Genomic DNA, 8456 nt, shown 5'->3' with positions numbered 1-8456 from the left:
GGGAAGCCCATGTGGAAAGTAGCAACGTCTCCGTCGGCCTCTGCCCCATCCCCACAGGGTGTGGGGCTCTGGCCAGTCACTGACGCCAGGAATCTAGACGCTTCTGGCTGGAGGCTGGTTCCCACCTCTCTCCCTTCACAGTAAGGGATTTTTCACCCCCCAACCCCCACCCCGCGATGCAGAGTTCCCAAACGCTGCTGCTGTTTGGGAATGCCGCTGCCCCTCGGCCCCCCTCCCCACCCATCCAGGGGCCTGACTTCTCAATCTGGGTTAATTAATAACCAAAGCCGCCAGGCCTCAGTGAAACGACAATGCAGGGGCGCGTGAATGGAGAGGGGGGCAGGCAGGGGTAGTGACCATTCCAACACGCCCCGCGCGGCCCCAGGCAGTGCTGAACAGTCGGGAGCTGACCTTGGCGCCCAGGCCCTTGGTGTCATGGGACAGAAGAGGGAGGGAGACGGGACTCTGAGCAAACAGATCCTTGCTCAAAAAAAAAAGGCGAGGGCCCAAGACAGGTGCAGTGGGCAGGCTAAGCGGTCCTCCCCCTGCCTTCTTAAACTCCAGAGGGGCGGCAGGACCCCATCGCCTAGTCCGACCAGCCGGTGATAGGCCCCAGCCCCTAAGACGCGCAAACGCGGGCCGGGGGCGGGGGAAGGGGTGGCAGCCGGTTCGGAGCCCCACTCCCCGGCGCCAGCGCTCGAGCTCCCCTGGGCTCACCTGGCCGCGGCCCGACAGCGAGAAGGTGGTGTGGCTGGCGAAGCGCGCGCTGCCCAGGAGAGGCGCGCGGTCCCGGACCCCGGGCGCGGGCGGGGTGGCTGGGCGTGCCGGGGGTGCCCGGGGTGCCGGGCGCCGGGGACATCCCGCTGGCCAAGCCCAGCGCCTCCACCTGGCGCGTCAGGCGCTCGAGCTGCTCCCGCAGCCACTGGTTGTCCCGCTGCAGCTCAGCCACCTTGCGCGCCAGCGGACTGGCTAGGCGCAGTGTCTCCGCCACCCGCCGTTCCACGCCGCTGCAGCCCCTGCAAGTCCTCGTGCTGCGCGCGCACCGCGCCCTACAGCGCCGCCTCCCAGCGGGCCAGCGCCTCGCGCACAGTGCGCGCCTCCTGCGCGTCGGGGGCCGGCTCCCTGTCCCAGAGGAGTGCGCTGGGTGAGAGAGGGCCGGGCGGGGAGAGGATCGGAGCTCCGCAGCTACAGGCCGCGACTGGCCGTGCGCGGCTGGCTTCGCCCTAGGGGCAGCTGGGGAGGCGGGCGCGGGGCGGAGCCTCGGGGGCGGGGCCGGGGACGACTCCGGGACACCTCCCCGCGACCTGGAGCCCCACGGGACTGTGCGGACGGAGAGCTAGCCCAGCCTGTACTCTCCCCGGTTCCGGACTAAGCCCTGCGGGAGGGGCGGCGGGCCCACCTGAAGAAGGTCCTGGCCCCCCGTGGACCGTGGAGAGCACACCCGGGCTGACGCGTTCTCTCGGGGCTCTCACCCGCAAGGCCCAGGTTCTTCTGGGGGCACCTAGAGCAGCAGCTCCCAGCGCAGCCTCCCTCCCCGCGGGGCCCTCCGTGCGCAGCGGGCACGCGCTCACCTGTAGGACCTCCGCCTGCAAAATTGCACCTGTTGTAAGACCTCAGGGAGGAGACAGATGATGAGGTCCCCTCCTTGACTCTGCAGGTATACGCTCTCCCCTCCCTGTCCTACTCTGTATAGCAAGATCTTCGTGCCCTTCGCACCAGTGGTCGGTGGAGGCTCCGGGCTCACCAAAGGCCCTCTATTAGGGGGTCCTGGAGAGGCTAAGGGCAGACAGGGAAAGAAGGGGGCACCAGGGCTGAATCTCCAAACCCTGGAATCGGGACTAATTCCCCCCCTCCAAGGAGAGTCTCGGTCACTGGCCTCTACCTGTAGGCCAGGGGTCCTACCCTGATTCCTTCTCAATGCTCTTCATGCCTGAACCCAGATAGTTCCGCCTTTCAAACACACACCCCCAACCACCACCAGAAAAGGGAAGGAAAACAGGGTTGCTTTAGAAGGATGCAGTGATGGACAAAGCTCGCTCTCCATTTTCACTGTATCATAAAGCTGATTTCAAACAAAAATGGGAACGTATCCCCCTTTGTACAAAAAGCCTTTTCTTTTTTTTTTTTTTTTTGGAGACCGAATTGCCCTCTTGTTACCCAGGCTGGAGTGCAATGGTGTGATCTCGGCTCACTGCAACCTCCACCTCTTGGGTTCAAGCAATTCTCCTGCCTTAGCCTCCCGAGTAGCTGGGAGTACAGGCACATGCCACCATGCCCAGCCAATTTTTGTATTTTTAGTAGAGACAGGGTTTCACCATGTTGACCAGGAAGGTCTCGGTCTCTTGACCTCATGATCTACATGCCTCGGCCTCCCAAAGTGTCGGGATTATAGGCGTGAGCCACTGCACCCAGCCTACAAAAAGCCTTTTCTAACTGGCCTTTTTTTCCCCAGGACTGGCCTGCCTAAAAGAGGCCCAGAGACTGGGCAGGCCCAGTCAACTGAGCTGCAGGAAGGAGAAGACTGACAGGCTTGTTCATATTGTGTTCAGCTCCCAAGGGTGTTTGCAGCTCACAAACCCTCCTGGGTTGGCCATCATTGCCCCAAAGGAACTGGAACAGCCTGACAGATGCTAAATGCTGATTATCTCCCCCAACCCCCGCCCCAAGGAGACAGGAAAGAACACCGGGTTACCTAATCCAAGGAGCCGTCCAGCAATTATTTCATGAAAAAGTCAAATGCCAAAAGGCGTACATGTTGCATGTATGTGTGAGCATGTGTGTGCATTCCAAGTAGCCATCTGGACAGCGTGAACCGAACTGCTCCCCGAATTCTTTCTCCAGGTGGAATCTCTACTACCAGCCTCCAGAGACGCTGCTGCTGCTGCTCTTCACAGACGGCACGCAGAGCCCCTGCAGGTCTCAGCACAAGAACCTGGAGTTCAGAAACTCTGGTCTCTGCCACAGAAGCCAGTCCCTTCCCTTGTAAGATCCAAGGAAGGACCATGTGGAGAAGTCTTGAGAGGGACTGGCTACGCTGGTCCCCAGCCTTCTGTCTGTCCTCCAGGAGAAGACAGGCTGGCTGGGCCATGGGTGGGAAGCCTGGCAGTGAGGACGAGGTGACAGATTGCAAAGCCTGGCCACCTGGGATGCATCCACACTCCCCAACCTCAGGTGTGTTATCTGGTCCCTCCTGAGCCACATGGGAATGTGTAAGAGGAACTTCCTGGGGAAGGGGTCTGGCTGCTTCTGGGGCTGGAGGAGGGACTCGGTCAAGGGCAGAGCTAGGGGCTCACTTCGGGTTCTGGGAAGGCAGATGGCACAAGACCACCCCTCTGGCTCCTTTTTCTTAGCAGTCAGACCCCCAAGGCAGTAGCTCGAGGTGCACCTAGGAGGGGAGAGAGGAGGCAAGGGCACGAGGAAGAGGGTGATTCTGGGGTGAAAAGGGGGAGGGTGACGGAGGGTCAGCACCACCCTCTGACCTGGCTCTGTGACAGATGGAGCCACACCGCAGCTCTGCTCCCAGGCCAGGGGCTCCTGTGGGCCCTCCCTGCAGTCCCCTTCCCGACTCTCCACAGCTCCACCCCTGCCCAGTACCAGGCTATGAGGGAGGTGAGGGCCCCTGAACCTGGCTGAACTCCCTGCACATTCACCAGCCCTGATGTCAGTGAGCAAATGGAGGCCAACCTCCCACCAAGACCTGGGGGCCTGCCCTTCCCCCACACACCCCTGGCTCTGTCCCCCCACCTCCTGGCTCTGCCCCGGCTGCTTCCCACCAGGCTTTATTCTTCTCTGGTCTAGGCTGGATGCAGAAGACAGGACACGCTTTCTCCAGCCCCCCTACCAATGTCTCACAAAATCAAATCCTGCCAGGCCAAAATCAAAGGTAGGGAAGTTAGCATCTTTGGGCCTGAGGTGGGGAAACTGAGGCCCTAAGAGGGGCAGGGACTGGCCCAAGGCCACACAGCAAAGCGTGTGAAGACAGGACTGGAACCCAGGGCCCTGCCCCAGACCTGGGGTGCGGCACCCCATTTCCTGTCACCTCCTGGGAAAACAGTCAGGTTCCACCAGGTCAGAGCAGCGCCTGACTGGCTGGAGGCCTCACTTCTATGAAATTGCTCCTCAGAAGCCTCCAGTACCGCCATGGCCCTCAGGACCCCCAGGACCGCTCCCTCTTTCTCCTCACTCATGCAATTCTCCTCTTTTCCTCCCAGCAACCTTCCCGAGTGACCATGCTTTTGCTCATCCCTTCACCAAGGTGGTCCCAGAACTCTGAGCTGGGCCTCCCCTGTCTCATCTGCACACCTTCCCTGGGTGGCCTCACCCCCACACTTGTGGGGTGCTTGCCCCCTCAGTGCTGAGGACTCCCACTTCTCTGCCTGCCCCCAGCCTCTCCCCTGAAGGCTGTACACACTTTCTAGACTCCTCAGGTCCTGACAGAACACAAGTAGGGGAAAGGACAGGAGTGGGGCCATGGAATCCCGCACATGAGGTGGGAATGGGCTCTGTCCCCTTGCCTGGTTTCACTCCTTCTGCCTCTGCACCCCAGGTCCACAGCATGGTGCGCAGGCATACAAGCGTGCTCACACATTGGACCCCATTCCTGGAGAGCAGGAGCTGTCTCAGCATTTGGTTCTCCCCTCACCTGAGTCACAACTGGCTTTAGTCAAGGCTCAATGAACATGGTGGCTGGGTCCTCTGGGAAAAGGGGACTTACTGGAGAGTCCGTGGAACTGATAGGAGCTGGATGTGGGGACAATGGAGAAGGAGGGAAGGGAAGAGGGCAAGGATGGTTCCCAAATTCTGACTCAGGAATATGGGGGTACCATTCATTACAATGGGTCACAGAGGCCGGGCGAGGTGGCTCATACCTGTAATCCCAGGCGTGAAACCTTCCTTTGGGAGGCCAAGGTGGGCAGATCACCTGAGGTCAGCCAGCCTGGCCAACGTAGCAGCCCCATCTCAACTAAAAATACAAAAATTAGCTGGGTGCGGTGGCACACGCCTGTAGTCCAAGCTTCTCGGGAGGCCAAGGCTGGAGAATCACTGGAACCTGGGAGGTGCAGGTTGCAGTGAGCCGAGATCATGCCACTGCACTCCATTCTGGGTGACAGAGTGAGACTCCATCTCAAAATAAACTAAAATAAAGAAAGAAGATCAAATGGGTCACAGAGAAGGTGCTTTGTAGGGACAGCGAGCTGTGGGGCTCCCCAGCCTGTAGACAAGCTTGCATCAGCCTTCTAGCTGGGTCAAAGGCAGCTGCACATCTCACTGGGATGCCTCCAAGCCCCTCCACCAGCAAGGACTCAGGCTGGAGGGTTAGGCCCTTCTTGGCTGTGCCACACCCCCACGGAGGTCTCGCTGGCTGGGACAGCTAGCCAGCTTGGCCATCAGGGTTGCCATCAGTGTCACCATCAGGAAGGTGACATCCAGCCACATCCTGACTCCTCATGGTCTGCAGCTGCAGGGGCCCACAGGGAGAGCGCCTCAGAGGAGAATTGCACCCCTGGGACTAAACCCCACCACCCCTGGCAAACACGCCATTCCCCCTCCTCCTCCCAAATCCTGAAATCCAGCTTCTGCCCCGGAAACTGTTGCCTCATTATAAGATCCAAACGAGTGGGAACGCAGGGCTTAGGTTTATCTTTTCCTGCCAGGTTGCTGGATTCAGGAGCCAAGAAGAGTGATAAAGAGGGAGGTAGAAAACTTGGCGAAGATTGTGCAGGATGGGGCCCCATGGTGGGCACATCTTGGTGGCTCCAAGTCTTATCTCCAGCTGGGTCACAGGGCAGTGCCCAGGGTCTCGGCCCAGTCCCACAGCTCTGCCTGCTTGAAGCAGAGCCACAGGGGCTGATCCTGGGACCCTCCTGACACCTGGATAACTTTACCTGTGCTCCACCAAACCCTCTTTTAAACTCTGTCCCTCATTCCCAACAGACATTCTTCCAGATACATGTGTACCTTTCGATGTTCATCTCTTTCCCATGTATCTGAGGATGTGTCTGGGCATCCATGCTGCTTGCATCTGGGTGTGTGTGTGTGTGTGTGTGTGTGTAGAGGAAAGATTTGGGGGTTCAGGTGTCTGTGCTCCTTACCAGCACAGATAGGTTGTGTGTGGGGTGTGAGCACATTTGTAAGTGCCCATGTTTACAGGAGGGTTTGTAATGTGCTTGCTCGCAGGTGGGGAGCATGTCTGTGTGCACACATACACATGCATGCCTGCAGTACGTGTGTCGCTGTAGACATCAGGTTGTGTCTGTGCAGTGGACCACCCACATGCTTGTATGTGCATCACGTGTGCACACATGCTTCCATATATTAAATCTGTGTGTGGATGATGCTGAGTGAGCATGAGTTTGAACATGTATGTCACATGCCCCAGTGCTGGCTCACTCTAATCAGAAGTAGGTCTCTGGAAGGTGCAGATCCTGGCGCTGTGGGGGCTGCTAAAATTCTAACCATATGGCCGGGTGCGGCGGCTCATGCCTGTAATCCCAGCACTTTGGGAGGTCAAGGCAGGTGGATCATCTGAGGTCATTAGCTCAAGACCAGCTTGTCCAACATGGTGAAACCCCGTCTCTACTACCATATATAACATCAGGAGAGCTCAAGACCAGGTATGGTGGCATGCACCGGTAGTCCCAGCTACTCAGGAGGCTGAAACAGGAATATCACTTGAACCCAGGAGGCGGAGGTTGCAGTGAGCAGAGATTACACCACTGTACTCCAGCCTGGGCGACAGAGCCAGACTCCATCAAGAAAGAAAGAAAAGAAAGAAAGGGAGGGAGGGAGGGAAGGAGAGAGGAAGAGAAAGAGAAAAAGAGAGAGAAAAAGGAAAAAAGAAAAAGAAAGAAAGAAAAGAAAAAGGAAGGGAGGGAGGGAAACAGGAAAAGGAAAGGAAGAAAGAAGGAAGGAAAGAAAGAGAAAGAAAAGGAAGAGAAAGAAAGGGAAAAAGGAAAGTAAGGAAAGAAACCTCATCTCTACTAAAAATACAAAAAAATTAGCGGGGGATGGTAGTGGGCACCTGTAATCCCAGCTATTCAGGAGGCTGGGGCATGAGAGTCGTTTAAACCAGGGAGGCGGAGGTTGCAGTGAACTGAGACAGCATCCCTGCACTCCAGCCTGAGTGACAGATCCAGGCTCCATCTCAAAAGAAAAGAGAAGAAATCAGGGTGGCTGTGAGGTGAGCAAAGGGAGCGAGCTGAGCTTCTCACCCTCCTGCACCAGCCTTGGACCTCTTGGCCCCAGTGAGGAAGAATTTCCTGCAGGCCTCTTTGGAGGCCCAGGCTACCCTGAGAACAAACACCACCTATTCCTGCAGGGAGGGGCTGTCCTCCCTGCAGAGGCCAGGGCTGCACAGGGTGTGAGGTGAAGACAGCTGCTTCCAGCTCAGATAAGGCTGTTTGGCTCAGATTTTCCATTTCCAGGGCCCTCCCCCTTGGGTCCCAGCCCCTAACATCTGAACACATGGCCTGAAGAGGGCTCTCCACTGACTCACCAGCTCCCCACCCCCACCCTGAAAACTGCAGAGCCAGGAGGGGAGACTGAGTCCAAGAAGAACAGGCACATGTTTAAGGCCTCAGGCCAGCAGAGACAGCTTGTCCTGGGCAATTGGGAACCAAGGAAGGGGTTTCTGGGGCAGGCCAGGCCCAGCCTGGGGGGCCCTCAGAGCTCATATCCGGACTCCTGGACCTCAGGAAATCCACCTAGAGCTGGGAGGAAGGAGGACTGGCCTCTCCTCTACAACAACAATGCCTCTTTCCCTGTCGATGGAGCTCAGCTGCTCCAGCCCAGAGGACCCCGAGACTCCAGGGACAAGCAGCCATTGCTGGGGACAGAACTGGGCCTCCAACCATGGGCCCTTTCCCCTTCCTCCCTCACCCCTCCACAGCTTCCCAATAGATCTGGTGCCTCCAGCCTGCTGGGCCTGCCTTCCCTCCCCCTTCCCAGAGAAGGGGCCAGGGGAGGGGTTACTTATAGGCACTGGCTCAGCAGCCTTCAGGACAAGAGAAGCCCGAGCTCCAGGGCTCTGCTCCCTGGGCCTTCCCCAGGGGCCTCACTGGCCAGGCAGTGTCCACTTTCAGCCCAGCAAAAGGCTGCATCAATCAGAGTGGGCAGTGGGGGTGGGGAGGCCAGGTCAAGTCAGGGGGCTGGGCTGAGCCCTGGGCCAGAGCCCACTGGAGTCACCACAGCCCATAGACCAGCTGGGCTTCCTCAAAAGCATTTTTTAGACTAACTGGGACTGGGCTAGGGATGGCAGGGGAGGTCTCAGAGGCTCCAGCCCCTCCTTGGCAAGGCCTGGAGTGCCATCAAGTTGCCACTTCCCCCAACCCCCAGCTACATCTTGCTTTGACATCCTGTCCCAGCTAGGACCCCTATCCCTGACTCATGGGTCCCCTCACCAACAGGGGAGTGCCTGAGGGGGCCATTCAAGGCCCCTCCTAACCAGTCCCCCAGCC

General features: G+C 58.4%; 1 pseudogene; it reads right to left on the bottom strand.

Moving 5' to 3' along the window:
* Positions 1–279: 279 nt before the first annotated feature.
* LOC128931090 (uncharacterized) lies at positions 280–6011 on the bottom strand (annotated as a pseudogene).
* Positions 6012–8456: the final 2445 nt, after the last annotated feature.

Source organism: Callithrix jacchus, chromosome 17 (genome assembly GCF_049354715.1).
Source record: "Callithrix jacchus isolate 240 chromosome 17, calJac240_pri, whole genome shotgun sequence".
Classification (NCBI taxonomy): Eukaryota; Metazoa; Chordata; class Mammalia; order Primates; family Cebidae; genus Callithrix; species Callithrix jacchus.
The sequence above is the reverse complement of the archived record's forward strand: the minus strand, read 5'-3'. Positions and strand labels throughout refer to the sequence as shown.